The sequence below is a fragment of the Schistocerca americana genome, unplaced genomic scaffold, assembly GCF_021461395.2.
Source record: "Schistocerca americana isolate TAMUIC-IGC-003095 unplaced genomic scaffold, iqSchAmer2.1 HiC_scaffold_147, whole genome shotgun sequence".
Classification (NCBI taxonomy): domain Eukaryota; kingdom Metazoa; phylum Arthropoda; class Insecta; order Orthoptera; family Acrididae; genus Schistocerca; species Schistocerca americana.
The window spans coordinates 239,654-264,700 of record NW_025725554.1 but is presented as its reverse complement, the minus strand read 5'-3'; the positions used below and the strand labels follow the sequence as shown (position 1 = coordinate 264,700).

At 48.5% G+C, this 25,047-nt stretch overlaps 50 non-coding genes across 50 annotated transcripts; all 50 read left to right on the top strand.

Moving 5' to 3' along the window:
• The first annotated feature begins 237 nt into the window (after positions 1 to 237).
• Positions 238 to 310, top strand: Trnak-cuu. The gene has a single exon. It is a non-coding gene; the product is annotated as a tRNA-Lys (tRNA).
• A 337-nt stretch (positions 311 to 647) lies between these two features.
• On the top strand, positions 648 to 719 carry Trnat-agu. The gene has a single exon. It is a non-coding gene; the product is annotated as a tRNA-Thr (tRNA).
• A 509-nt stretch (positions 720 to 1,228) lies between these two features.
• Positions 1,229 to 1,301, top strand: Trnar-ucg. Its single transcript has one exon. It is a non-coding gene; the product is annotated as a tRNA-Arg (tRNA).
• Positions 1,302 to 1,752: 451 nt separating this feature from the next.
• Trnak-cuu lies at positions 1,753 to 1,825 on the top strand. Its single transcript has one exon. It is a non-coding gene; the product is annotated as a tRNA-Lys (tRNA).
• Positions 1,826 to 2,162: 337 nt separating this feature from the next.
• Positions 2,163 to 2,234, top strand: Trnat-agu. Its single transcript has one exon. It is a non-coding gene; the product is annotated as a tRNA-Thr (tRNA).
• Positions 2,235 to 2,734: 500 nt separating this feature from the next.
• Trnar-ucg lies at positions 2,735 to 2,807 on the top strand. The gene has a single exon. It is a non-coding gene; the product is annotated as a tRNA-Arg (tRNA).
• Positions 2,808 to 3,258: 451 nt separating this feature from the next.
• Positions 3,259 to 3,331, top strand: Trnak-cuu. The gene has a single exon. It is a non-coding gene; the product is annotated as a tRNA-Lys (tRNA).
• Positions 3,332 to 3,668: 337 nt separating this feature from the next.
• Positions 3,669 to 3,740, top strand: Trnat-agu. Its single transcript has one exon. It is a non-coding gene; the product is annotated as a tRNA-Thr (tRNA).
• A 503-nt stretch (positions 3,741 to 4,243) lies between these two features.
• On the top strand, positions 4,244 to 4,316 carry Trnar-ucg. The gene has a single exon. It is a non-coding gene; the product is annotated as a tRNA-Arg (tRNA).
• A 451-nt stretch (positions 4,317 to 4,767) lies between these two features.
• Positions 4,768 to 4,840, top strand: Trnak-cuu. Its single transcript has one exon. It is a non-coding gene; the product is annotated as a tRNA-Lys (tRNA).
• A 337-nt stretch (positions 4,841 to 5,177) lies between these two features.
• On the top strand, positions 5,178 to 5,249 carry Trnat-agu. Its single transcript has one exon. It is a non-coding gene; the product is annotated as a tRNA-Thr (tRNA).
• A 500-nt stretch (positions 5,250 to 5,749) lies between these two features.
• Positions 5,750 to 5,822, top strand: Trnar-ucg. Its single transcript has one exon. It is a non-coding gene; the product is annotated as a tRNA-Arg (tRNA).
• A 451-nt stretch (positions 5,823 to 6,273) lies between these two features.
• Positions 6,274 to 6,346, top strand: Trnak-cuu. Its single transcript has one exon. It is a non-coding gene; the product is annotated as a tRNA-Lys (tRNA).
• Positions 6,347 to 6,683: 337 nt separating this feature from the next.
• On the top strand, positions 6,684 to 6,755 carry Trnat-agu. Its single transcript has one exon. It is a non-coding gene; the product is annotated as a tRNA-Thr (tRNA).
• A 506-nt stretch (positions 6,756 to 7,261) lies between these two features.
• On the top strand, positions 7,262 to 7,334 carry Trnar-ucg. Its single transcript has one exon. It is a non-coding gene; the product is annotated as a tRNA-Arg (tRNA).
• Positions 7,335 to 7,786: 452 nt separating this feature from the next.
• Positions 7,787 to 7,859, top strand: Trnak-cuu. The gene has a single exon. It is a non-coding gene; the product is annotated as a tRNA-Lys (tRNA).
• Positions 7,860 to 8,196: 337 nt separating this feature from the next.
• Trnat-agu lies at positions 8,197 to 8,268 on the top strand. Its single transcript has one exon. It is a non-coding gene; the product is annotated as a tRNA-Thr (tRNA).
• A 509-nt stretch (positions 8,269 to 8,777) lies between these two features.
• Positions 8,778 to 8,850, top strand: Trnar-ucg. The gene has a single exon. It is a non-coding gene; the product is annotated as a tRNA-Arg (tRNA).
• A 451-nt stretch (positions 8,851 to 9,301) lies between these two features.
• On the top strand, positions 9,302 to 9,374 carry Trnak-cuu. The gene has a single exon. It is a non-coding gene; the product is annotated as a tRNA-Lys (tRNA).
• Positions 9,375 to 9,711: 337 nt separating this feature from the next.
• Trnat-agu lies at positions 9,712 to 9,783 on the top strand. Its single transcript has one exon. It is a non-coding gene; the product is annotated as a tRNA-Thr (tRNA).
• A 500-nt stretch (positions 9,784 to 10,283) lies between these two features.
• Positions 10,284 to 10,356, top strand: Trnar-ucg. Its single transcript has one exon. It is a non-coding gene; the product is annotated as a tRNA-Arg (tRNA).
• Positions 10,357 to 10,808: 452 nt separating this feature from the next.
• On the top strand, positions 10,809 to 10,881 carry Trnak-cuu. The gene has a single exon. It is a non-coding gene; the product is annotated as a tRNA-Lys (tRNA).
• Positions 10,882 to 11,218: 337 nt separating this feature from the next.
• On the top strand, positions 11,219 to 11,290 carry Trnat-agu. Its single transcript has one exon. It is a non-coding gene; the product is annotated as a tRNA-Thr (tRNA).
• Positions 11,291 to 11,796: 506 nt separating this feature from the next.
• Trnar-ucg lies at positions 11,797 to 11,869 on the top strand. The gene has a single exon. It is a non-coding gene; the product is annotated as a tRNA-Arg (tRNA).
• Positions 11,870 to 12,321: 452 nt separating this feature from the next.
• Positions 12,322 to 12,394, top strand: Trnak-cuu. Its single transcript has one exon. It is a non-coding gene; the product is annotated as a tRNA-Lys (tRNA).
• Positions 12,395 to 12,731: 337 nt separating this feature from the next.
• Trnat-agu lies at positions 12,732 to 12,803 on the top strand. The gene has a single exon. It is a non-coding gene; the product is annotated as a tRNA-Thr (tRNA).
• Positions 12,804 to 13,315: 512 nt separating this feature from the next.
• Trnar-ucg lies at positions 13,316 to 13,388 on the top strand. The gene has a single exon. It is a non-coding gene; the product is annotated as a tRNA-Arg (tRNA).
• A 451-nt stretch (positions 13,389 to 13,839) lies between these two features.
• Trnak-cuu lies at positions 13,840 to 13,912 on the top strand. The gene has a single exon. It is a non-coding gene; the product is annotated as a tRNA-Lys (tRNA).
• Positions 13,913 to 14,249: 337 nt separating this feature from the next.
• Positions 14,250 to 14,321, top strand: Trnat-agu. Its single transcript has one exon. It is a non-coding gene; the product is annotated as a tRNA-Thr (tRNA).
• A 500-nt stretch (positions 14,322 to 14,821) lies between these two features.
• Positions 14,822 to 14,894, top strand: Trnar-ucg. Its single transcript has one exon. It is a non-coding gene; the product is annotated as a tRNA-Arg (tRNA).
• Positions 14,895 to 15,346: 452 nt separating this feature from the next.
• Trnak-cuu lies at positions 15,347 to 15,419 on the top strand. The gene has a single exon. It is a non-coding gene; the product is annotated as a tRNA-Lys (tRNA).
• Positions 15,420 to 15,756: 337 nt separating this feature from the next.
• On the top strand, positions 15,757 to 15,828 carry Trnat-agu. Its single transcript has one exon. It is a non-coding gene; the product is annotated as a tRNA-Thr (tRNA).
• Positions 15,829 to 16,328: 500 nt separating this feature from the next.
• On the top strand, positions 16,329 to 16,401 carry Trnar-ucg. The gene has a single exon. It is a non-coding gene; the product is annotated as a tRNA-Arg (tRNA).
• A 452-nt stretch (positions 16,402 to 16,853) lies between these two features.
• On the top strand, positions 16,854 to 16,926 carry Trnak-cuu. Its single transcript has one exon. It is a non-coding gene; the product is annotated as a tRNA-Lys (tRNA).
• A 337-nt stretch (positions 16,927 to 17,263) lies between these two features.
• Trnat-agu lies at positions 17,264 to 17,335 on the top strand. Its single transcript has one exon. It is a non-coding gene; the product is annotated as a tRNA-Thr (tRNA).
• A 506-nt stretch (positions 17,336 to 17,841) lies between these two features.
• Trnar-ucg lies at positions 17,842 to 17,914 on the top strand. The gene has a single exon. It is a non-coding gene; the product is annotated as a tRNA-Arg (tRNA).
• Positions 17,915 to 18,365: 451 nt separating this feature from the next.
• Positions 18,366 to 18,438, top strand: Trnak-cuu. Its single transcript has one exon. It is a non-coding gene; the product is annotated as a tRNA-Lys (tRNA).
• A 337-nt stretch (positions 18,439 to 18,775) lies between these two features.
• On the top strand, positions 18,776 to 18,847 carry Trnat-agu. Its single transcript has one exon. It is a non-coding gene; the product is annotated as a tRNA-Thr (tRNA).
• Positions 18,848 to 19,359: 512 nt separating this feature from the next.
• Positions 19,360 to 19,432, top strand: Trnar-ucg. The gene has a single exon. It is a non-coding gene; the product is annotated as a tRNA-Arg (tRNA).
• A 451-nt stretch (positions 19,433 to 19,883) lies between these two features.
• Trnak-cuu lies at positions 19,884 to 19,956 on the top strand. The gene has a single exon. It is a non-coding gene; the product is annotated as a tRNA-Lys (tRNA).
• A 337-nt stretch (positions 19,957 to 20,293) lies between these two features.
• Trnat-agu lies at positions 20,294 to 20,365 on the top strand. The gene has a single exon. It is a non-coding gene; the product is annotated as a tRNA-Thr (tRNA).
• A 500-nt stretch (positions 20,366 to 20,865) lies between these two features.
• Positions 20,866 to 20,938, top strand: Trnar-ucg. Its single transcript has one exon. It is a non-coding gene; the product is annotated as a tRNA-Arg (tRNA).
• A 452-nt stretch (positions 20,939 to 21,390) lies between these two features.
• On the top strand, positions 21,391 to 21,463 carry Trnak-cuu. Its single transcript has one exon. It is a non-coding gene; the product is annotated as a tRNA-Lys (tRNA).
• A 337-nt stretch (positions 21,464 to 21,800) lies between these two features.
• On the top strand, positions 21,801 to 21,872 carry Trnat-agu. The gene has a single exon. It is a non-coding gene; the product is annotated as a tRNA-Thr (tRNA).
• Positions 21,873 to 22,372: 500 nt separating this feature from the next.
• On the top strand, positions 22,373 to 22,445 carry Trnar-ucg. The gene has a single exon. It is a non-coding gene; the product is annotated as a tRNA-Arg (tRNA).
• A 452-nt stretch (positions 22,446 to 22,897) lies between these two features.
• Trnak-cuu lies at positions 22,898 to 22,970 on the top strand. The gene has a single exon. It is a non-coding gene; the product is annotated as a tRNA-Lys (tRNA).
• A 337-nt stretch (positions 22,971 to 23,307) lies between these two features.
• Trnat-agu lies at positions 23,308 to 23,379 on the top strand. Its single transcript has one exon. It is a non-coding gene; the product is annotated as a tRNA-Thr (tRNA).
• A 506-nt stretch (positions 23,380 to 23,885) lies between these two features.
• On the top strand, positions 23,886 to 23,958 carry Trnar-ucg. Its single transcript has one exon. It is a non-coding gene; the product is annotated as a tRNA-Arg (tRNA).
• Positions 23,959 to 24,409: 451 nt separating this feature from the next.
• On the top strand, positions 24,410 to 24,482 carry Trnak-cuu. The gene has a single exon. It is a non-coding gene; the product is annotated as a tRNA-Lys (tRNA).
• Positions 24,483 to 24,819: 337 nt separating this feature from the next.
• Trnat-agu lies at positions 24,820 to 24,891 on the top strand. Its single transcript has one exon. It is a non-coding gene; the product is annotated as a tRNA-Thr (tRNA).
• Positions 24,892 to 25,047: the final 156 nt, after the last annotated feature.

Sequence of the window (25,047 nt, the reverse complement as noted above, 5' to 3'; positions counted from 1 at the left end):
AAGTAACCCGTTCGGCTTCTGAGTCAAATCAAATATGTGTGTTAATTTTGACACCACTAGCGCTGCAGGTTTTCATGCAATTCCTGTACCTCTCAGAAATGATTATGAAATAAAACTGAAGTACGTGACGTGTGTGACGCTAGAAAACATTAGGCAGCATGGAGAGATTCTGTATGGGACCACCCCACCGAAACGAGAACTGTGTGTCGTGCGACCCGACACGTAGTCACCGACGCAGCCCGGCTAGCTCAGTCGGTAGAGCATGAGACTCTTAATCTCAGGGTCGTGGGTTCGAGCCCCACGCTGGGCGGAACGTAATTTTGTTCCGCTGCAGATGTAAATTACCGTTTCTCTGATCAATGTGACGTAATGGAAATAGCAACTTAAAACTTTGCCTACGTCTCCATCAGTCGCAAGGAAGTGTATCTGAAGGTGAAGGTGATTTCGTAGACATGTGTCAAAGACATGTTCTGAAATGTAAGTGGTGTTGGTTGGAGAGCACATCGGTTACGTGTGAGATGTGTAGCCAAGCAGTAATGGTGCGCCATAGCTGCAAATATTAGTCGGTAATATGAAGTGTTGTCAGCTTAAGCCTGATGATCCAGACGAGCGTAAGCACGAAGTACGCAAAACTACCACTAGGCCGCGCCTCTTTAGCTCAGTGGCAGAGCACTGGTCTAGTAAACCAGGGGTCGTGAGTTCGATCCTCACAGGAGGCAAACGAATTTTCGAAATCAGTTGCGCGTCGTGGCCGTATAGCAAGCAGTGTCTGGAACGACGAACAATTAGCAACAGGTGTTTTATTTAGAATTACTCTCAGATGTGATTGAGGCGAATGTCGCAGATAAAGCATTTTCCAAAGCGGTACAGCGTAGGGTGGGAGGCGGCAGTCTGAATTATATTTTTTACATGTGTTTTTCAAATATCACAGAGCCTCTCGCGAGCGTCGTCGTCGTCGTCGTCGTCGTCGTCGACGCCGCCGCTTCTGCAGAAGTAGCAAATCGCCATCGTAGCAAATGCGGCGAGGGACGCCCTGCCTTCGATTTCGAATGCACAAAGTGTGTGGTCTTGATTCCCAATCTCTACTTGGTCGGTCTCGTAAAGGCTTGCATGTAACGAATGGGTGGGAAGCAGCAAGAGGCAGCGGCTGTGTAGAACGAAAACACAATTCCTCAGCGGTATGAGCGTTTCGAGATGACACAAATGTAAGGAATACTTGGCGGCCAGTGACCGTGTGGCCTAATGGATAAGGCGTCGGACTTCGGATCCGAAGATTGCAGGTTCGAATCCTGTCACGGTCGTGTTTTTCCAATTCTGCAAAAGAAACACACCGTTTTAGTGTAGCTATTGAGCAGTACGAAATCGTCTGAATGTTGCTGTTGTCCATTTCCTGCTTGGAGATGCACTTGAGCTTGATACACACACAGCCAGAACGGTGTTATCTAGCGAAATGGTCGGCTGAGTGCCGTCACCGCGAGTTTTGGCTGGCATTTGCGCATCTAAGACAGCGTCGGAAAGTAACCCGTTCGGCTTCTGAGTCAAATCAAATATGTGTGTTAATTTTGACACCACTAGCGCTGCAGGTTTTCATGCAATTCCTGTACCTCTCAGAAATGATTATGAAATAAAACTGAAGTACGTGACGTGTGTGACGCTAGAAAACATTAGGCAGCATGGAGAGATTCTGTATGGGACCACCCCACCGAAACGAGAACTGTGTGTCGTGCGACCCGACACGTAGTCACCGACGCAGCCCGGCTAGCTCAGTCGGTAGAGCATGAGACTCTTAATCTCAGGGTCGTGGGTTCGAGCCCCACGCTGGGCGGAACGTAATTTTGTTCCGCTGCAGATGTAAATTACCGTTTCTCTGATCAATGTGACGTAATGGAAATAGCAACTTAAAACTTTGCCTACGTCTCCATCAGTCGCAAGGAAGTGTATCTGAAGGTGAAGGTGATTTCGTAGACATGTGTCAAAGACATGTTCTGAAATGTAAGTGGTGTTGGTTGGAGAGCACATCGGTTACGTGTGAGATGTGTAGCCAAGCAGTAATGGTGCGCCATAGCTGCAAATATTAGTCGGTAATATGAAGTGTTGTCAGCTTAAGCCTGATGATCCAGACGAGCGTAAGCACGAAGTACGCAAAACTACCACTAGGCCGCGCCTCTTTAGCTCAGTGGCAGAGCACTGGTCTAGTAAACCAGGGGTCGTGAGTTCGATCCTCACAGGAGGCAAACGAATTTTCGAAATCAGTTGCGCGTCGTAGCCGTATAGCAAGCAGTGTCTGGAACGACGAACAATTAGCAACAGGTGTTTTATTTAGAATTACTCTCAGATGTGATTGAGGCGAATGTCGCAGATAAAGCATTTTCCAAAGCGGTACAGCGTAGGGTGGGAGGCGGCAGTCTGAATTATATTTTTTACATGTGTTTTTCAAATATCACAGAGCCTCTCGCGAGCGTCGTCGTCGTCGTCGTCGACGCCGCCGCTTCTGCAGAAGTAGCAAATCGCCATCGTAGCAAATGCGGCGAGGGACGCCCTGCCTTCGATTTCGAATGCACAAAGTGTGTGGTCTTGATTCCCAATCTCTACTTGGTCGGTCTCGTAAAGGCTTGCATGTAACGAATGGGTGGGAAGCAGCAAGAGGCAGCGGCTGTGTAGAACGAAAACACAATTCCTCAGCGGTATGAGCGTTTCGAGATGACACGAATGTAAGGAATACTTGGCGGCCAGTGACCGTGTGGCCTAATGGATAAGGCGTCGGACTTCGGATCCGAAGATTGCAGGTTCGAATCCTGTCACGGTCGTGTTTTTCCAATTCTGCAAAAGAAACACACCGTTTTAGTGTAGCTATTGAGCAGTACGAAATCGTCTGAATGTTGCTGTTGTCCATTTCCTGCTTGGAGATGCACTTGAGCTTGATACACACACAGCCAGAACGGTGTTATCTAGCGAAATGGTCGGCTGAGTGCCGTCACCGCGAGTTTTGGCTGGCATTTGCGCATCTAAGACAGCGTCGGAAAGTAACCCGTTCGGCTTCTGAGTCAAATCAAATATGTGTGTTAATTTTGACACCACTAGCGCTGCAGGTTTTCATGCAATTCCTGTACCTCTCAGAAATGATTATGAAATAAAACTGAAGTACGTGACGTGTGTGACGCTAGAAAACATTAGGCAGCATGGAGAGATTCTGTATGGGACCACCCCACCGAAACGAGAACTGTGTGTCGTGCGACCCGACACGTAGTCACCGACGCAGCCCGGCTAGCTCAGTCGGTAGAGCATGAGACTCTTAATCTCAGGGTCGTGGGTTCGAGCCCCACGCTGGGCGGAACGTAATTTTGTTCCGCTGCAGATGTAAATTACCGTTTCTCTGATCAATGTGACGTAATGGAAATAGCAACTTAAAACTTTGCCTACGTCTCCATCAGTCGCAAGGAAGTGTATCTGAAGGTGAAGGTGATTTCGTAGACATGTGTCAAAGACATGTTCTGAAATGTAAGTGGTGTTGGTTGGAGAGCACATCGGTTACGTGTGAGATGTGTAGCCAAGCAGTAATGGTGCGCCATAGCTGCAAATATTAGTCGGTAATATGAAGTGTTGTCAGCTTAAGCCTGATGATCCAGACGAGCGTAAGCACGAAGTACGCAAAACTACCGCTAGGCCGCGCCTCTTTAGCTCAGTGGCAGAGCACTGGTCTAGTAAACCAGGGGTCGTGAGTTCGATCCTCACAGGAGGCAAACGAATTTTCGAAATCAGTTGCGCGTCGTGGCCGTATAGCAAGCAGTGTCTGGAACGACGAACAATTAGCAACAGGTGTTTTATTTAGAATTACTCTCAGATGTGATTGAGGCGAATGTCGCAGATAAAGCATTTTCCAAAGCGGTACAGCGTAGGGTGGGAGGCGGCAGTCTGAATTATATTTTTTACATGTGTTTTTCAAATATCACAGAGCCTCTCGCGAGCGTCGTCGTCGTCGTCGTCGTCGACGCCGCCGCTTCTGCAGAAGTAGCAAATCGCCATCGTAGCAAATGCGGCGAGGGACGCCCTGCCTTCGATTTCGAATGCACAAAGTGTGTGGTCTTGATTCCCAATCTCTACTTGGTCGGTCTCGTAAAGGCTTGCATGTAACGAATGGGTGGGAAGCAGCAAGAGGCAGCGGCTGTGTAGAACGAAAACACAATTCCTCAGCGGTATGAGCGTTTCGAGATGACACGAATGTAAGGAATACTTGGCGGCCAGTGACCGTGTGGCCTAATGGATAAGGCGTCGGACTTCGGATCCGAAGATTGCAGGTTCGAATCCTGTCACGGTCGTGTTTTTCCAATTCTGCAAAAGAAACACACCGTTTTAGTGTAGCTATTGAGCAGTACGAAATCGTCTGAATGTTGCTGTTGTCCATTTCCTGCTTGGAGATGCACTTGAGCTTGATACACACACAGCCAGAACGGTGTTATCTAGCGAAATGGTCGGCTGAGTGCCGTCACCGCGAGTTTTGGCTGGCATTTGCGCATCTAAGACAGCGTCGGAAAGTAACCCGTTCGGCTTCTGAGTCAAATCAAATATGTGTGTTAATTTTGACACCACTAGCGCTGCAGGTTTTCATGCAATTCCTGTACCTCTCAGAAATGATTATGAAATAAAACTGAAGTACGTGACGTGTGTGACGCTAGAAAACATTAGGCAGCATGGAGAGATTCTGTATGGGACCACCCCACCGAAACGAGAACTGTGTGTCGTGCGACCCGACACGTAGTCACCGACGCAGCCCGGCTAGCTCAGTCGGTAGAGCATGAGACTCTTAATCTCAGGGTCGTGGGTTCGAGCCCCACGCTGGGCGGAACGTAATTTTGTTCCGCTGCAGATGTAAATTACCGTTTCTCTGATCAATGTGACGTAATGGAAATAGCAACTTAAAACTTTGCCTACGTCTCCATCAGTCGCAAGGAAGTGTATCTGAAGGTGAAGGTGATTTCGTAGACATGTGTCAAAGACATGTTCTGAAATGTAAGTGGTGTTGGTTGGAGAGCACATCGGTTACGTGTGAGATGTGTAGCCAAGCAGTAATGGTGCGCCATAGCTGCAAATATTAGTCGGTAATATGAAGTGTTGTCAGCTTAAGCCTGATGATCCAGACGAGCGTAAGCACGAAGTACGCAAAACTACCACTAGGCCGCGCCTCTTTAGCTCAGTGGCAGAGCACTGGTCTAGTAAACCAGGTGTCGTGAGTTCGATCCTCACAGGAGGCAAACGAATTTTCGAAATCAGTTGCGCGTCGTAGCCGTATAGCAAGCAGTGTCTGGAACGACGAACAATTAGCAACAGGTGTTTTATTTAGAATTACTCTCAGATGTGATTGAGGCGAATGTCGCAGATAAAGCATTTTCCAAAGCGGTACAGCGTAGGGTGGGAGGCGGCAGTCTGAATTATATTTTTTACATGTGTTTTTCAAATATCACAGAGCCTCTCGCGAGCGTCGTCGTCGTCGTCGTCGACGCCGCCGCTTCTGCAGAAGTAGCAAATCGCCATCGTAGCAAATGCGGCGAGGGACGCCCTGCCTTCGATTTCGAATGCACAAAGTGTGTGGTCTTGATTCCCAATCTCTACTTGGTCGGTCTCGTAAAGGCTTGCATGTAACGAATGGGTGGGAAGCAGCAAGAGGCAGCGGCTGTGTAGAACGAAAACACAATTCCTCAGCGGTATGAGCGTTTCGAGATGACACGAATGTAAGGAATACTTGGCGGCCAGTGACCGTGTGGCCTAATGGATAAGGCGTCGGACTTCGGATCCGAAGATTGCAGGTTCGAATCCTGTCACGGTCGTGTTTTTCCAATTCTGCAAAAGAAACACACCGTTTTAGTGTAGCTATTGAGCAGTACGAAATCGTCTGAATGTTGCTGTTGTCCATTTCCTGCTTGGAGATGCACTTGAGCTTGATACACACACAGCCAGAACGGTGTTATCTAGCGAAATGGTCGGCTGAGTGCCGTCACCGCGAGTTTTGGCTGGCATTTGCGCATCTAAGACAGCGTCGGAAAGTAACCCGTTCGGCTTCTGAGTCAAATCAAATATGTGTGTTAATTTTGACACCACTAGCGCTGCAGGTTTTCATGCAATTCCTGTACCTCTCAGAAATGATTATGAAATAAAACTGAAGTACGTGACGTGTGTGACGCTAGAAAACATTAGGCAGCATGGAGAGATTCTGTATGGGACCACCCCACCGAAACGAGAACTGTGTGTCGTGCGACCCGACACGTAGTCACCGACGCAGCCCGGCTAGCTCAGTCGGTAGAGCATGAGACTCTTAATCTCAGGGTCGTGGGTTCGAGCCCCACGCTGGGCGGAACGTAATTTTGTTCCGCTGCAGATGTAAATTACCGTTTCTCTGATCAATGTGACGTAATGGAAATAGCAACTTAAAACTTTGCCTACGTCTCCATCAGTCGCAAGGAAGTGTATCTGAAGGTGAAGGTGATTTCGTAGACATGTGTCAAAGACATGTTCTGAAATGTAAGTGGTGTTGGTTGGAGAGCACATCGGTTACGTGTGAGATGTGTAGCCAAGCAGTAATGGTGCGCCATAGCTGCAAATATTAGTCGGTAATATGAAGTGTTGTCAGCTTAAGCCTGATGATCCAGACGAGCGTAAGCACGAAGTACGCAAAACTACCGCTAGGCCGCGCCTCTTTAGCTCAGTGGCAGAGCACTGGTCTAGTAAACCAGGGGTCGTGAGTTCGATCCTCACAGGAGGCAAACGAATTTTCGAAATCAGTTGCGCGTCGTGGCCGTATAGCAAGCAGTGTCTGGAACGACGAACAATTAGCAACAGGTGTTTTATTTAGAATTACTCTCAGATGTGATTGAGGCGAATGTCGCAGATAAAGCATTTTCCAAAGCGGTACAGCGTAGGGTGGGAGGCGGCAGTCTGAATTATATTTTTTACATGTGTTTTTCAAATATCACAGAGCCTCTCGCGAGCGTCGTCGTCGTCGTCGTCGTCGTCGACGCCGCCGCTTCTGCAGAAGTAGCAAATCGCCATCGTAGCAAATGCGGCGAGGGACGCCCTGCCTTCGATTTCGAATGCACAAAGTGTGTGGTCTTGATTCCCAATCTCTACTTGGTCGGTCTCGTAAAGGCTTGCATGTAACGAATGGGTGGGAAGCAGCAAGAGGCAGCGGCTGTGTAGAACGAAAACACAATTCCTCAGCGGTATGAGCGTTTCGAGATGACACGAATGTAAGGAATACTTGGCGGCCAGTGACCGTGTGGCCTAATGGATAAGGCGTCGGACTTCGGATCCGAAGATTGCAGGTTCGAATCCTGTCACGGTCGTGTTTTTCCAATTCTGCAAAAGAAACACACCGTTTTAGTGTAGCTATTGAGCAGTACGAAATCGTCTGAATGTTGCTGTTGTCCATTTCCTGCTTGGAGATGCACTTGAGCTTGATACACACACAGCCAGAACGGTGTTATCTAGCGAAATGGTCGGCTGAGTGCCGTCACCGCGAGTTTTGGCTGGCATTTGCGCATCTAAGACAGCGTCGGAAAGTAACCCGTTCGGCTTCTGAGTCAAATCAAATATGTGTGTTAATTTTGACACCACTAGCGCTGCAGGTTTTCATGCAATTCCTGTACCTCTCAGAAATGATTATGAAATAAAACTGAAGTACGTGACGTGTGTGACGCTAGGAAAACATTAGGCAGCATGGAGAGATTCTGTATGGGACCACCCCACCGAAACGAGAACTGTGTGTCGTGCGACCCGACACGTAGTCACCGACGCAGCCCGGCTAGCTCAGTCGGTAGAGCATGAGACTCTTAATCTCAGGGTCGTGGGTTCGAGCCCCACGCTGGGCGGAACGTAATTTTGTTCCGCTGCAGATGTAAATTACCGTTTCTCTGATCAATGTGACGTAATGGAAATAGCAACTTAAAACTTTGCCTACGTCTCCATCAGTCGCAAGGAAGTGTATCTGAAGGTGAAGGTGATTTCGTAGACATGTGTCAAAGACATGTTCTGAAATGTAAGTGGTGTTGGTTGGAGAGCACATCGGTTACGTGTGAGATGTGTAGCCAAGCAGTAATGGTGCGCCATAGCTGCAAATATTAGTCGGTAATATGAAGTGTTGTCAGCTTAAGCCTGATGATCCAGACGAGCGTAAGCACGAAGTACGCAAAACTACCGCTAGGCCGCGCCTCTTTAGCTCAGTGGCAGAGCACTGGTCTAGTAAACCAGGGGTCGTGAGTTCGATCCTCACAGGAGGCAAACGAATTTTCGAAATCAGTTGCGCGTCGTGGCCGTATAGCAAGCAGTGTCTGGAACGACGAACAATTAGCAACAGGTGTTTTATTTAGAATTACTCTCAGATGTGATTGAGGCGAATGTCGCAGATAAAGCATTTTCCAAAGCGGTACAGCGTAGGGTGGGAGGCGGCAGTCTGAATTATATTTTTTACATGTGTTTTTCAAATATCACAGAGCCTCTCGCGAGCGTCGTCGTCGTCGTCGTCGTCGTCGTCGACGCCGCCGCTTCTGCAGAAGTAGCAAATCGCCATCGTAGCAAATGCGGCGAGGGACGCCCTGCCTTCGATTTCGAATGCACAAAGTGTGTGGTCTTGATTCCCAATCTCTACTTGGTCGGTCTCGTAAAGGCTTGCATGTAACGAATGGGTGGGAAGCAGCAAGAGGCAGCGGCTGTGTAGAACGAAAACTCAATTCCTCAGCGGTATGAGCGTTTCGAGATGACACGAATGTAAGGAATACTTGGCGGCCAGTGACCGTGTGGCCTAATGGATAAGGCGTCGGACTTCGGATCCGAAGATTGCAGGTTCGAATCCTGTCACGGTCGTGTTTTTCCAATTCTGCAAAAGAAACACACCGTTTTAGTGTAGCTATTGAGCAGTACGAAATCGTCTGAATGTTGCTGTTGTCCATTTCCTGCTTGGAGATGCACTTGAGCTTGATACACACACAGCCAGAACGGTGTTATCTAGCGAAATGGTCGGCTGAGTGCCGTCACCGCGAGTTTTGGCTGGCATTTGCGCATCTAAGACAGCGTCGGAAAGTAACCCGTTCGGCTTCTGAGTCAAATCAAATATGTGTGTTAATTTTGACACCACTAGCGCTGCAGGTTTTCATGCAATTCCTGTACCTCTCAGAAATGATTATGAAATAAAACTGAAGTACGTGACGTGTGTGACGCTAGAAAACATTAGGCAGCATGGAGAGATTCTGTATGGGACCACCCCACCGAAACGAGAACTGTGTGTCGTGCGACCCGACACGTAGTCACCGACGCAGCCCGGCTAGCTCAGTCGGTAGAGCATGAGACTCTTAATCTCAGGGTCGTGGGTTCGAGCCCCACGCTGGGCGGAACGTAATTTTGTTCCGCTGCAGATGTAAATTACCGTTTCTCTGATCAATGTGACGTAATGGAAATAGCAACTTAAAACTTTGCCTACGTCTCCATCAGTCGCAAGGAAGTGTATCTGAAGGTGAAGGTGATTTCGTAGACATGTGTCAAAGACATGTTCTGAAATGTAAGTGGTGTTGGTTGGAGAGCACATCGGTTACGTGTGAGATGTGTAGCCAAGCAGTAATGGTGCGCCATAGCTGCAAATATTAGTCGGTAATATGAAGTGTTGTCAGCTTAAGCCTGATGATCCAGACGAGCGTAAGCACGAAGTACGCAAAACTACCACTAGGCCGCGCCTCTTTAGCTCAGTGGCAGAGCACTGGTCTAGTAAACCAGGGGTCGTGAGTTCGATCCTCACAGGAGGCAAACGAATTTTCGAAATCAGTTGCGCGTCGTGGCCGTATAGCAAGCAGTGTCTGGAACGACGAACAATTAGCAACAGGTGTTTTATTTAGAATTACTCTCAGATGTGATTGAGGCGAATGTCGCAGATAAAGCATTTTCCAAAGCGGTACAGCGTAGGGTGGGAGGCGGCAGTCTGAATTATATTTTTTACATGTGTTTTTCAAATATCACAGAGCCTCTCGCGAGCGTCGTCGTCGTCGTCGTCGACGCCGCCGCTTCTGCAGAAGTAGCAAATCGCCATCGTAGCAAATGCGGCGAGGGACGCCCTGCCTTCGATTTCGAATGCACAAAGTGTGTGGTCTTGATTCCCAATCTCTACTTGGTCGGTCTCGTAAAGGCTTGCATGTAACGAATGGGTGGGAAGCAGCAAGAGGCAGCGGCTGTGTAGAACGAAAACACAATTCCTCAGCGGTATGAGCGTTTCGAGATGACACGAATGTAAGGAATACTTGGCGGCCAGTGACCGTGTGGCCTAATGGATAAGGCGTCGGACTTCGGATGCGAAGATTGCAGGTTCGAATCCTGTCACGGTCGTGTTTTTCCAATTCTGCAAAAGAAACACACCGTTTTAGTGTAGCTATTGAGCAGTACGAAATCGTCTGAATGTTGCTGTTGTCCATTTCCTGCTTGGAGATGCACTTGAGCTTGATACACACACAGCCAGAACGGTGTTATCTAGCGAAATGGTCGGCTGAGTGCCGTCACCGCGAGTTTTGGCTGGCATTTGCGCATCTAAGACAGCGTCGGAAAGTAACCCGTTCGGCTTCTGAGTCAAATCAAATATGTGTGTTAATTTTGACACCACTAGCGCTGCAGGTTTTCATGCAATTCCTGTACCTCTCAGAAATGATTATGAAATAAAACTGAAGTACGTGACGTGTGTGACGCTAGGAAAACATTAGGCAGCATGGAGAGATTCTGTATGGGACCACCCCACCGAAACGAGAACTGTGTGTCGTGCGACCCGACACGTATTCACCGACGCAGCCCAGCTAGCTCAGTCGGTAGAGCATGAGACTCTTAATCTCAGGGTCGTGGGTTCGAGCCCCACGCTGGGCGGAACGTAATTTTGTTCCGCTGCAGATGTAAATTACCGTTTCTCTGATCAATGTGACGTAATGGAAATAGCAACTTAAAACTTTGCCTACGTCTCCATCAGTCGCAAGGAAGTGTATCTGAAGGTGAAGGTGATTTCGTAGACATGTGTCAAAGACATGTTCTGAAATGTAAGTGGTGTTGGTTGGAGAGCACATCGGTTACGTGTGAGATGTGTAGCCAAGCAGTAATGGTGCGCCATAGCTGCAAATATTAGTCGGTAATATGAAGTGTTGTCAGCTTAAGCCTGATGATCCAGACGAGCGTAAGCACGAAGTACGCAAAACTACCGCTAGGCCGCGCCTCTTTAGCTCAGTGGCAGAGCACTGGTCTAGTAAACCAGGGGTCGTGAGTTCGATCCTCACAGGAGGCAAACGAATTTTCGGAATCAGTTGCGCGTCGTGGCCGTATAGCAAGCAGTGTCTGGAACGACGAACAATTAGCAACAGGTGTTTTATTTAGAATTACTCTCAGATGTGATTGAGGCGAATGTCGCAGATAAAGCATTTTCCAAAGCGGTACAGCGTAGGGTGGGAGGCGGCAGTCTGAATTATATTTTTTACATGTGTTTTTCAAATATCACAGAGCCTCTCGCGAGCGTCGTCGTCGTCGTCGTCGTCGTCGACGCCGCCGCTTCTGCAGAAGTAGCAAATCGCCATCGTAGCAAATGCGGCGAGGGACGCCCTGCCTTCGATTTCGAATGCACAAAGTGTGTGGTCTTGATTCCCAATCTCTACTTGGTCGGTCTCGTAAAGGCTTGCATGTAACGAATGGGTGGGAAGCAGCAAGAGGCAGCGGCTGTGTAGAACGAAAACACAATTCCTCAGCGGTATGAGCGTTTCGAGATGACACGAATGTAAGGAATACTTGGCGGCCAGTGACCGTGTGGCCTAATGGATAAGGCGTCGGACTTCGGATCCGAAGATTGCAGGTTCGAATCCTGTCACGGTCGTGTTTTTCCAATTCTGCAAAAGAAACACACCGTTTTAGTGTAGCTATTGAGCAGTACGAAATCGTCTGAATGTTGCTGTTGTCCATTTCCTGCTTGGAGATGCACTTGAGCTTGATACACACACAGCCAGAACGGTGTTATCTAGCGAAATGGTCGGCTGAGTGCCGTCACCGCGAGTTTTGGCTGGCATTTGCGCATCTAAGACAGCGTCGGAAAGTAACCCGTTCGGCTTCTGAGTCAAATCAAATATGTGTGTTAATTTTGACACCACTAGCGCTGCAGGTTTTCATGCAATTCCTGTACCTCTCAGAAATGATTATGAAATAAAACTGAAGTACGTGACGTGTGTGACGCTAGGAAAACATTAGGCAGCATGGAGAGATTCTGTATGGGACCACCCCACCGAAACGAGAACTGTGTGTCGTGCGACCCGACACGTAGTCACCGACGCAGCCCGGCTAGCTCAGTCGGTAGAGCATGAGACTCTTAATCTCAGGGTCGTGGGTTCGAGCCCCACGCTGGGCGGAACGTAATTTTGTTCCGCTGCAGATGTAAATTACCGTTTCTCTGATCAATGTGACGTAATGGAAATAGCAACTTAAAACTTTGCCTACGTCTCCATCAGTCGCAAGGAAGTGTATCTGAAGGTGAAGGTGATTTCGTAGACATGTGTCAAAGACATGTTCTGAAATGTAAGTGGTGTTGGTTGGAGAGCACATCGGTTACGTGTGAGATGTGTAGCCAAGCAGTAATGGTGCGCCATAGCTGCAAATATTAGTCGGTAATATGAAGTGTTGTCAGCTTAAGCCTGATGATCCAGACGAGCGTAAGCACGAAGTACGCAAAACTACCGCTAGGCCGCGCCTCTTTAGCTCAGTGGCAGAGCACTGGTCTAGTAAACCAGGGGTCGTGAGTTCGATCCTCACAGGAGGCAAACGAATTTTCGAAATCAGTTGCGCGTCGTGGCCGTATAGCAAGCAGTGTCTGGAACGACGAACAATTAGCAACAGGTGTTTTATTTAGAATTACTCTCAGATGTGATTGAGGCGAATGTCGCAGATAAAGCATTTTCCAAAGCGGTACAGCGTAGGGTGGGAGGCGGCAGTCTGAATTATATTTTTTACATGTGTTTTTCAAATATCACAGAGCCTCTCGCGAGCGTCGTCGTCGTCGTCGTCGTCGTCGTCGTCGACGCCGCCGCTTCTGCAGAAGTAGCAAATCGCCATCGTAGCAAATGCGGCGAGGGACGCCCTGCCTTCGATTTCGAATGCACAAAGTGTGTGGTCTTGATTCCCAATCTCTACTTGGTCGGTCTCGTAAAGGCTTGCATGTAACGAATGGGTGGGAAGCAGCAAGAGGCAGCGGCTGTGTAGAACGAAAACACAATTCCTCAGCGGTATGAGCGTTTCGAGATGACACGAATGTAAGGAATACTTGGCGGCCAGTGACCGTGTGGCCTAATGGATAAGGCGTCGGACTTCGGATCCGAAGATTGCAGGTTCGAATCCTGTCACGGTCGTGTTTTTCCAATTCTGCAAAAGAAACACACCGTTTTAGTGTAGCTATTGAGCAGTACGAAATCGTCTGAATGTTGCTGTTGTCCATTTCCTGCTTGGAGATGCACTTGAGCTTGATACACACACAGCCAGAACGGTGTTATCTAGCGAAATGGTCGGCTGAGTGCCGTCACCGCGAGTTTTGGCTGGCATTTGCGCATCTAAGACAGCGTCGGAAAGTAACCCGTTCGGCTTCTGAGTCAAATCAAATATGTGTGTTAATTTTGACACCACTAGCGCTGCAGGTTTTCATGCAATTCCTGTACCTCTCAGAAATGATTATGAAATAAAACTGAAGTACGTGACGTGTGTGACGCTAGAAAACATTAGGCAGCATGGAGAGATTCTGTATGGGACCACCCCACCGAAACGAGAACTGTGTGTCGTGCGACCCGACACGTAGTCACCGACGCAGCCCGGCTAGCTCAGTCGGTAGAGCATGAGACTCTTAATCTCAGGGTCGTGGGTTCGAGCCCCACGCTGGGCGGAACGTAATTTTGTTCCGCTGCAGATGTAAATTACCGTTTCTCTGATCAATGTGACGTAATGGAAATAGCAACTTAAAACTTTGCCTACGTCTCCATCAGTCGCAAGGAAGTGTATCTGAAGGTGAAGGTGATTTCGTAGACATGTGTCAAAGACATGTTCTGAAATGTAAGTGGTGTTGGTTGGAGAGCACATCGGTTACGTGTGAGATGTGTAGCCAAGCAGTAATGGTGCGCCATAGCTGCAAATATTAGTCGGTAATATGAAGTGTTGTCAGCTTAAGCCTGATGATCCAGACGAGCGTAAGCACGAAGTACGCAAAACTACCACTAGGCCGCGCCTCTTTAGCTCAGTGGCAGAGCACTGGTCTAGTAAACCAGGGGTCGTGAGTTCGATCCTCACAGGAGGCAAACGAATTTTCGAAATCAGTTGCGCGTCGTAGCCGTATAGCAAGCAGTGTCTGGAACGACGAACAATTAGCAACAGGTGTTTTATTTAGAATTACTCTCAGATGTGATTGAGGCGAATGTCGCAGATAAAGCATTTTCCAAAGCGGTACAGCGTAGGGTGGGAGGCGGCAGTCTGAATTATATTTTTTACATGTGTTTTTCAAATATCACAGAGCCTCTCGCGAGCGTCGTCGTCGTCGTCGTCGACGCCGCCGCTTCTGCAGAAGTAGCAAATCGCCATCGTAGCAAATGCGGCGAGGGACGCCCTGCCTTCGATTTCGAATGCACAAAGTGTGTGGTCTTGATTCCCAATCTCTACTTGGTCGGTCTCGTAAAGGCTTGCATGTAACGAATGGGTGGGAAGCAGCAAGAGGCAGCGGCTGTGTAGAACGAAAACACAATTCCTCAGCGGTATGAGCGTTTCGAGATGACACGAATGTAAGGAATACTTGGCGGCCAGCGACCGTGTGGCCTAATGGATAAGGCGTCGGACTTCGGATCCGAAGATTGCAGGTTCGAATCCTGTCACGGTCGTGTTTTTCCAATTCTGCAAAAGAAACACACCGTTTTAGTGTAGCTATTGAGCAGTACGAAATCGTCTGAATGTTGCTGTTGTCCATTTCCTGCTTGGAGATGCACTTGAGCTTGATACACACACAGCCAGAACGGTGTTATCTAGCGAAATGGTCGGCTGAGTGCCGTCACCGCGAGTTTTGGCTGGCATTTGCGCATCTAAGACAGCGTCGGAAAGTAACCCGTTCGGCTTCTGAGTCAAATCAAATATGTGTGTTAATTTTGACACCACTAGCGCTGCAGGTTTTCATGCAATTCCTGTACCTCTCAGAAATGATTATGAAATAAAACTGAAGTACGTGACGTGTGTGACGCTAGGAAAACATTAGGCAGCATGGAGAGATTCTGTATGGGACCACCCCACCGAAACGAGAACTGTGTGTCGTGCGACCCGACACGTATTCACCGACGCAGCCCGGCTAGCTCAGTCGGTAGAGCATGAGACTCTTAATCCCAGGGTCGTGGGTTCGAGCCCCACGCTGGGCGGAACGTAATTTTGTTCCGCTGCAGATGTAAATTACCGTTTCTCTGATCAATGTGACGTAATGGAAATAGCAACTTAAAACTTTGCCTACGTCTCCATCAGTCGCAAGGAAGTGTATCTGAAGGTGAAGGTGATTTCGTAGACATGTGTCAAAGACATGTTCTGAAATGTAAGTGGTGTTGGTTGGAGAGCACATCGGTTACGTGTGAGATGTGTAGCCAAGCAGTAATGGTGCGCCATAGCTGCAAATATTAGTCGGTAATATGAAGTGTTGTCAGCTTAAGCCTGATGATCCAGACGAGCGTAAGCACGAAGTACGCAAAACTACCGCTAGGCCGCGCCTCTTTAGCTCAGTGGCAGAGCACTGGTCTAGTAAACCAGGGGTCGTGAGTTCGATCCTCACAGGAGGCAAACGAATTTTCGGAATCAGTTGCGCGTCGTGGCCGTATAGCAAGCAGTGTCTGGAACGACGAACAATTAGCAACAGGTGTTTTATTTAGAATTACTCTCAGATGTGATTGAGGCGAATGTCGCAGATAAAGCATTTTCCAAAGCGGTACAGCGTAGGGTGGGAGGCGGCAGTCTGAATTATATTTTTTACATGTGTTTTTCAAATATCACAGAGCTTCTCGCGAGCGTCGTCGTCGTCGTCGTCGACGCCGCCGCTTCTGCAGAAGTAGCAAATCGCCATCGTAGCAAATGCGGCGAGGGACGCCCTGCCTTCGATTTCGAATGCACAAAGTGTGTGGTCTTGATTCCCAATCTCTACTTGGTCGGTCTCGTAAAGGCTTGCATGTAACGAATGGGTGGGAAGCAGCAAGAGGCAGCGGCTGTGTAGAACGAAAACACAATTCCTCAGCGGTATGAGCGTTTCGAGATGACACGAATGTAAGGAATACTTGGCGGCCAGTGACCGTGTGGCCTAATGGATAAGGCGTCGGACTTCGGATCCGAAGATTGCAGGTTCGAATCCTGTCACGGTCGTGTTTTTCCAATTCTGCAAAAGAAACACACCGTTTTAGTGTAGCTATTGAGCAGTACGAAATCGTCTGAATGTTGCTGTTGTCCATTTCCTGCTTGGAGATGCACTTGAGCTTGATACACACACAGCCAGAACGGTGTTATCTAGCGAAATGGTCGGCTGAGTGCCGTCACCGCGAGTTTTGGCTGGCATTTGCGCATCTAAGACAGCGTCGGAAAGTAACCCGTTCGGCTTCTGAGTCAAATCAAATATGTGTGTTAATTTTGACACCACTAGCGCTGCAGGTTTTCATGCAATTCCTGTACCTCTCAGAAATGATTATGAAATAAAACTGAAGTACGTGACGTGTGTGACGCTAGGAAAACATTAGGCAGCATGGAGAGATTCTGTATGGGACCACCCCACCGAAACGAGAACTGTGTGTCGTGCGACCCGACACGTAGTCACCGACGCAGCCCGGCTAGCTCAGTCGGTAGAGCATGAGACTCTTAATCTCAGGGTCGTGGGTTCGAGCCCCACGCTGGGCGGAACGTAATTTTGTTCCGCTGCAGATGTAAATTACCGTTTCTCTGATCAATGTGACGTAATGGAAATAGCAACTTAAAACTTTGCCTACGTCTCCATCAGTCGCAAGGAAGTGTATCTGAAGGTGAAGGTGATTTCGTAGACATGTGTCAAAGACATGTTCTGAAATGTAAGTGGTGTTGGTTGGAGAGCACATCGGTTACGTGTGAGATGTGTAGCCAAGCAGTAATGGTGCGCCATAGCTGCAAATATTAGTCGGTAATATGAAGTGTTGTCAGCTTAAGCCTGATGATCCAGACGAGCGTAAGCACGAAGTACGCAAAACTACCGCTAGGCCGCGCCTCTTTAGCTCAGTGGCAGAGCACTGGTCTAGTAAACCAGGGGTCGTGAGTTCGATCCTCACAGGAGGCAAACGAATTTTCGAAATCAGTTGCGCGTCGTGGCCGTATAGCAAGCAGTGTCTGGAACGACGAACAATTAGCAACAGGTGTTTTATTTAGAATTACTCTCAGATGTGATTGAGGCGAATGTCGCAGATAAAGCATTTTCCAAAGCGGTACAGCGTAGGGTGGGAGGCGGCAGTCTGAATTATATTTTCTACATGTGTTTTTCAAATATCACAGAGCCTCTCGCGAGCGTCGTCGTCGTCGTCGTCGTCGTCGACGCCGCCGCTTCTGCAGAAGTAGCAAATCGCCATCGTAGCAAATGCGGCGAGGGACGCCCTGCCTTCGATTTCGAATGCACAAAGTGTGTGGTCTTGATTCCCAATCTCTACTTGGTCGGTCTCGTAAAGGCTTGCATGTAACGAATGGGTGGGAAGCAGCAAGAGGCAGCGGCTGTGTAGAACGAAAACACAATTCCTCAGCGGTATGAGCGTTTCGAGATGACACGAATGTAAGGAATACTTGGCGGCCAGTGACCGTGTGGCCTAATGGATAAGGCGTCGGACTTCGGATCCGAAGATTGCAGGTTCGAATCCTGTCACGGTCGTGTTTTTCCAATTCTGCAAAAGAAACACACCGTTTTAGTGTAGCTATTGAGCAGTACGAAATCGTCTGAATGTTGCTGTTGTCCATTTCCTGCTTGGAGATGCACTTGAGCTTGATACACACACAGCCAGAACGGTGTTATCTAGCGAAATGGTCGGCTGAGTGCCGTCACCGCGAGTTTTGGCTGGCATTTGCGCATCTAAGACAGCGTCGGAAAGTAACCCGTTCGGCTTCTGAGTCAAATCAAATATGTGTGTTAATTTTGACACCACTAGCGCTGCAGGTTTTCATGCAATTCCTGTACCTCTCAGAAATGATTATGAAATAAAACTGAAGTACGTGACGTGTGTGACGCTAGAAAACATTAGGCAGCATGGAGAGATTCTGTATGGGACCACCCCACCGAAACGAGAACTGTGTGTCGTGCGACCCGACACGTAGTCACCGACGCAGCCCGGCTAGCTCAGTCGGTAGAGCATGAGACTCTTAATCTCAGGGTCGTGGGTTCGAGCCCCACGCTGGGCGGAACGTAATTTTGTTCCGCTGCAGATGTAAATTACCGTTTCTCTGATCAATGTGACGTAATGGAAATAGCAACTTAAAACTTTGCCTACGTCTCCATCAGTCGCAAGGAAGTGTATCTGAAGGTGAAGGTGATTTCGTAGACATGTGTCAAAGACATGTTCTGAAATGTAAGTGGTGTTGGTTGGAGAGCACATCGGTTACGTGTGAGATGTGTAGCCAAGCAGTAATGGTGCGCCATAGCTGCAAATATTAGTCGGTAATATGAAGTGTTGTCAGCTTAAGCCTGATGATCCAGACGAGCGTAAGCACGAAGTACGCAAAACTACCACTAGGCCGCGCCTCTTTAGCTCAGTGGCAGAGCACTGGTCTAGTAAACCAGGGGTCGTGAGTTCGATCCTCACAGGAGGCAAACGAATTTTCGAAATCAGTTGCGCGTCGTAGCCGTATAGCAAGCAGTGTCTGGAACGACGAACAATTAGCAACAGGTGTTTTATTTAGAATTACTCTCAGATGTGATTGAGGCGAATGTCGCAGATAAAGCATTTTCCAAAGCGGTACAGCGTAGGGTGGGAGGCGGCAGTCTGAATTATATTTTTTACATGTGTTTTTCAAATATCACAGAGCCTCTCGCGAGCGTCGTCGTCGTCGTCGTCGTCGTCGTCGTCGACGCCGCCGCTTCTGCAGAAGTAGCAAATCGCCATCGTAGCAAATGCGGCGAGGGACGCCCTGCCTTCGATTTCGAATGCACAAAGTGTGTGGTCTTGATTCCCAATCTCTACTTGGTCGGTCTCGTAAAGGCTTGCATGTAACGAATGGGTGGGAAGCAGCAAGAGGCAGCGGCTGTGTAGAACGAAAACACAATTCCTCAGCGGTATGAGCGTTTCGAGATGACACGAATGTAAGGAATACTTGGCGGCCAGTGACCGTGTGGCCTAATGGATAAGGCGTCGGACTTCGGATCCGAAGATTGCAGGTTCGAATCCTGTCACGGTCGTGTTTTTCCAATTCTGCAAAAGAAACACACCGTTTTAGTGTAGCTATTGAGCAGTACGAAATCGTCTGAATGTTGCTGTTGTCCATTTCCTGCTTGGAGATGCACTTGAGCTTGATACACACACAGCCAGAACGGTGTTATCTAGCGAAATGGTCGGCTGAGTGCCGTCACCGCGAGTTTTGGCTGGCATTTGCGCATCTAAGACAGCGTCGGAAAGTAACCCGTTCGGCTTCTGAGTCAAATCAAATATGTGTGTTAATTTTGACACCACTAGCGCTGCAGGTTTTCATGCAATTCCTGTACCTCTCAGAAATGATTATGAAATAAAACTGAAGTACGTGACGTGTGTGACGCTAGAAAACATTAGGCAGCATGGAGAGATTCTGTATGGGACCACCCCACCGAAACGAGAACTGTGTGTCGTGCGACCCGACACGTAGTCACCGACGCAGCCCGGCTAGCTCAGTCGGTAGAGCATGAGACTCTTAATCTCAGGGTCGTGGGTTCGAGCCCCACGCTGGGCGGAACGTAATTTTGTTCCGCTGCAGATGTAAATTACCGTTTCTCTGATCAATGTGACGTAATGGAAATAGCAACTTAAAACTTTGCCTACGTCTCCATCAGTCGCAAGGAAGTGTATCTGAAGGTGAAGGTGATTTCGTAGACATGTGTCAAAGACATGTTCTGAAATGTAAGTGGTGTTGGTTGGAGAGCACATCGGTTACGTGTGAGATGTGTAGCCAAGCAGTAATGGTGCGCCATAGCTGCAAATATTAGTCGGTAATATGAAGTGTTGTCAGCTTAAGCCTGATGATCCAGACGAGCGTAAGCACGAAGTACGCAAAACTACCACTAGGCCGCGCCTCTTTAGCTCAGTGGCAGAGCACTGGTCTAGTAAACCAGGGGTCGTGAGTTCGATCCTCACAGGAGGCAAACGAATTTTCGAAATCAGTTGCGCGTCGTAGCCGTATAGCAAGCAGTGTCTGGAACGACGAACAATTAGCAACAGGTGTTTTATTTAGAATTACTCTCAGATGTGATTGAGGCGAATGTCGCAGATAAAGCATTTTCCAAAGCGGTACAGCGTAGGGTGGGAGGCGGCAGTCTGAATTATATTTTTTACATGTGTTTTTCAAATATCACAGAGCCTCTCGCGAGCGTCGTCGTCGTCGTCGTCGACGCCGCCGCTTCTGCAGAAGTAGCAAATCGCCATCGTAGCAAATGCGGCGAGGGACGCCCTGCCTTCGATTTCGAATGCACAAAGTGTGTGGTCTTGATTCCCAATCTCTACTTGGTCGGTCTCGTAAAGGCTTGCATGTAACGAATGGGTGGGAAGCAGCAAGAGGCAGCGGCTGTGTAGAACGAAAACACAATTCCTCAGCGGTATGAGCGTTTCGAGATGACACGAATGTAAGGAATACTTGGCGGCCAGCGACCGTGTGGCCTAATGGATAAGGCGTCGGACTTCGGATCCGAAGATTGCAGGTTCGAATCCTGTCACGGTCGTGTTTTTCCAATTCTGCAAAAGAAACACACCGTTTTAGTGTAGCTATTGAGCAGTACGAAATCGTCTGAATGTTGCTGTTGTCCATTTCCTGCTTGGAGATGCACTTGAGCTTGATACACACACAGCCAGAACGGTGTTATCTAGCGAAATGGTCGGCTGAGTGCCGTCACCGCGAGTTTTGGCTGGCATTTGCGCATCTAAGACAGCGTCGGAAAGTAACCCGTTCGGCTTCTGAGTCAAATCAAATATGTGTGTTAATTTTGACACCACTAGCGCTGCAGGTTTTCATGCAATTCCTGTACCTCTCAGAAATGATTATGAAATAAAACTGAAGTACGTGACGTGTGTGACGCTAGGAAAACATTAGGCAGCATGGAGAGATTCTGTATGGGACCACCCCACCGAAACGAGAACTGTGTGTCGTGCGACCCGACACGTATTCACCGACGCAGCCCGGCTAGCTCAGTCGGTAGAGCATGAGACTCTTAATCTCAGGGTCGTGGGTTCGAGCCCCACGCTGGGCGGAACGTAATTTTGTTCCGCTGCAGATGTAAATTACCGTTTCTCTGATCAATGTGACGTAATGGAAATAGCAACTTAAAACTTTGCCTACGTCTCCATCAGTCGCAAGGAAGTGTATCTGAAGGTGAAGGTGATTTCGTAGACATGTGTCAAAGACATGTTCTGAAATGTAAGTGGTGTTGGTTGGAGAGCACATCGGTTACGTGTGAGATGTGTAGCCAAGCAGTAATGGTGCGCCATAGCTGCAAATATTAGTCGGTAATATGAAGTGTTGTCAGCTTAAGCCTGATGATCCAGACGAGCGTAAGCACGAAGTACACAAAACTACCGCTAGGCCGCGCCTCTTTAGCTCAGTGGCAGAGCACTGGTCTAGTAAACCAGGGGTCGTGAGTTCGATCCTCACAGGAGGCAAACGAATTTTCGGAATCAGTTGCGCGTCGTGGCCGTATAGCAAGCAGTGTCTGGAACGACGAACAATTAGCAACAGGTGTTTTATTTAGAATTACTCTCAGATGTGATTGAGGCGAATGTCGCAGATAAAGCATTTTCCAAAGCGGTACAGCGTAGGGTGGGAGGCGGCAGTCTGAATTATATTTTTTACATGTGTTTTTCAAATATCACAGAGCTTCTCGCGAGCGTCGTCGTCGTCGTCGTCGACGCCGCCGCTTCTGCAGAAGTAGCAAATCGCCATCGTAGCAAATGCGGCGAGGGACGCCCTGCCTTCGATTTCGAATGCACAAAGTGTGTGGTCTTGATTCCCAATCTCTACTTGGTCGGTCTCGTAAAGGCTTGCATGTAACGAATGGGTGGGAAGCAGCAAGAGGCAGCGGCTGTGTAGAACGAAAACACAATTCCTCAGCGGTATGAGCGTTTCGAGATGACACGAATGTAAGGAATACTTGGCGGCCAGTGACCGTGTGGCCTAATGGATAAGGCGTCGGACTTCGGATCCGAAGATTGCAGGTTCGAATCCTGTCACGGTCGTGTTTTTCCAATTCTGCAAAAGAAACACACCGTTTTAGTGTAGCTATTGAGCAGTACGAAATCGTCTGAATGTTGCTGTTGTCCATTTCCTGCTTGGAGATGCACTTGAGCTTGATACACACACAGCCAGAACGGTGTTATCTAGCGAAATGGTCGGCTGAGTGCCGTCACCGCGAGTTTTGGCTGGCATTTGCGCATCTAAGACAGCGTCGGAAAGTAACCCGTTCGGCTTCTGAGTCAAATCAAATATGTGTGTTAATTTTGACACCACTAGCGCTGCAGGTTTTCATGCAATTCCTGTACCTCTCAGAAATGATTATGAAATAAAACTGAAGTACGTGACGTGTGTGACGCTAGGAAAACATTAGGCAGCATGGAGAGATTCTGTATGGGACCACCCCACCGAAACGAGAACTGTGTGTCGTGCGACCCGACACGTAGTCACCGACGCAGCCCGGCTAGCTCAGTCGGTAGAGCATGAGACTCTTAATCTCAGGGTCGTGGGTTCGAGCCCCACGCTGGGCGGAACGTAATTTTGTTCCGCTGCAGATGTAAATTACCGTTTCTCTGATCAATGTGACGTAATGGAAATAGCAACTTAAAACTTTGCCTACGTCTCCATCAGTCGCAAGGAAGTGTATCTGAAGGTGAAGGTGATTTCGTAGACATGTGTCAAAGACATGTTCTGAAATGTAAGTGGTGTTGGTTGGAGAGCACATCGGTTACGTGTGAGATGTGTAGCCAAGCAGTAATGGTGCGCCATAGCTGCAAATATTAGTCGGTAATATGAAGTGTTGTCAGCTTAAGCCTGATGATCCAGACGAGCGTAAGCACGAAGTACGCAAAACTACCGCTAGGCCGCGCCTCTTTAGCTCAGTGGCAGAGCACTGGTCTAGTAAACCAGGGGTCGTGAGTTCGATCCTCACAGGAGGCAAACGAATTTTCGAAATCAGTTGCGCGTCGTGGCCGTATAGCAAGCAGTGTCTGGAACGACGAACAATTAGCAACAGGTGTTTTATTTAGAATTACTCTCAGATGTGATTGAGGCGAATGTCGCAGATAAAGCATTTTCCAAAGCGGTACAGCGTAGGGTGGGAGGCGGCAGTCTGAATTATATTTTTTACATGTGTTTTTCAAATATCACAGAGCCTCTCGCGAGCGTCGTCGTCGTCGTCGTCGTCGTCGACGCCGCCGCTTCTGCAGAAGTAGCAAATCGCCATCGTAGCAAATGCGGCGAGGGACGCCCTGCCTTCGATTTCGAATGCACAAAGTGTGTGGTCTTGATTCCCAATCTCTACTTGGTCGGTCTCGTAAAGGCTTGCATGTAACGAATGGGTGGGAAGCAGCAAGAGGCAGCGGCTGTGTAGAACGAAAACACAATTCCTCAGCGGTATGAGCGTTTCGAGATGACACGAATGTAAGGAATACTTGGCGGCCAGTGACCGTGTGGCCTAATGGATAAGGCGTCGGACTTCGGATCCGAAGATTGCAGGTTCGAATCCTGTCACGGTCGTGTTTTTCCAATTCTGCAAAAGAAACACACCGTTTTAGTGTAGCTATTGAGCAGTACGAAATCGTCTGAATGTTGCTGTTGTCCATTTCCTGCTTGGAGATGCACTTGAGCTTGATACACACACAGCCAGAACGGTGTTATCTAGCGAAATGGTCGGCTGAGTGCCGTCACCGCGAGTTTTGGCTGGCATTTGCGCATCTAAGACAGCGTCGGAAAGTAACCCGTTCGGCTTCTGAGTCAAATCAAATATGTGTGTTAATTTTGACACCACTAGCGCTGCAGGTTTTCATGCAATTCCTGTACCTCTCAGAAATGATTATGAAATAAAACTGAAGTACGTGACGTGTGTGACGCTAGAAAACATTAGGCAGCATGGAGAGATTCTGTATGGGACCACCCCACCGAAACGAGAACTGTGTGTCGTGCGACCCGACACGTAGTCACCGACGCAGCCCGGCTAGCTCAGTCGGTAGAGCATGAGACTCTTAATCTCAGGGTCGTGGGTTCGAGCCCCACGCTGGGCGGAACGTAATTTTGTTCCGCTGCAGATGTAAATTACCGTTTCTCTGATCAATGTGACGTAATGGAAATAGCAACTTAAAACTTTGCCTACGTCTCCATCAGTCGCAAGGAAGTGTATCTGAAGGTGAAGGTGATTTCGTAGACATGTGTCAAAGACATGTTCTGAAATGTAAGTGGTGTTGGTTGGAGAGCACATCGGTTACGTGTGAGATGTGTAGCCAAGCAGTAATGGTGCGCCATAGCTGCAAATATTAGTCGGTAATATGAAGTGTTGTCAGCTTAAGCCTGATGATCCAGACGAGCGTAAGCACGAAGTACGCAAAACTACCACTAGGCCGCGCCTCTTTAGCTCAGTGGCAGAGCACTGGTCTAGTAAACCAGGGGTCGTGAGTTCGATCCTCACAGGAGGCAAACGAATTTTCGAAATCAGTTGCGCGTCGTAGCCGTATAGCAAGCAGTGTCTGGAACGACGAACAATTAGCAACAGGTGTTTTATTTAGAATTACTCTCAGATGTGATTGAGGCGAATGTCGCAGATAAAGCATTTTCCAAAGCGGTACAGCGTAG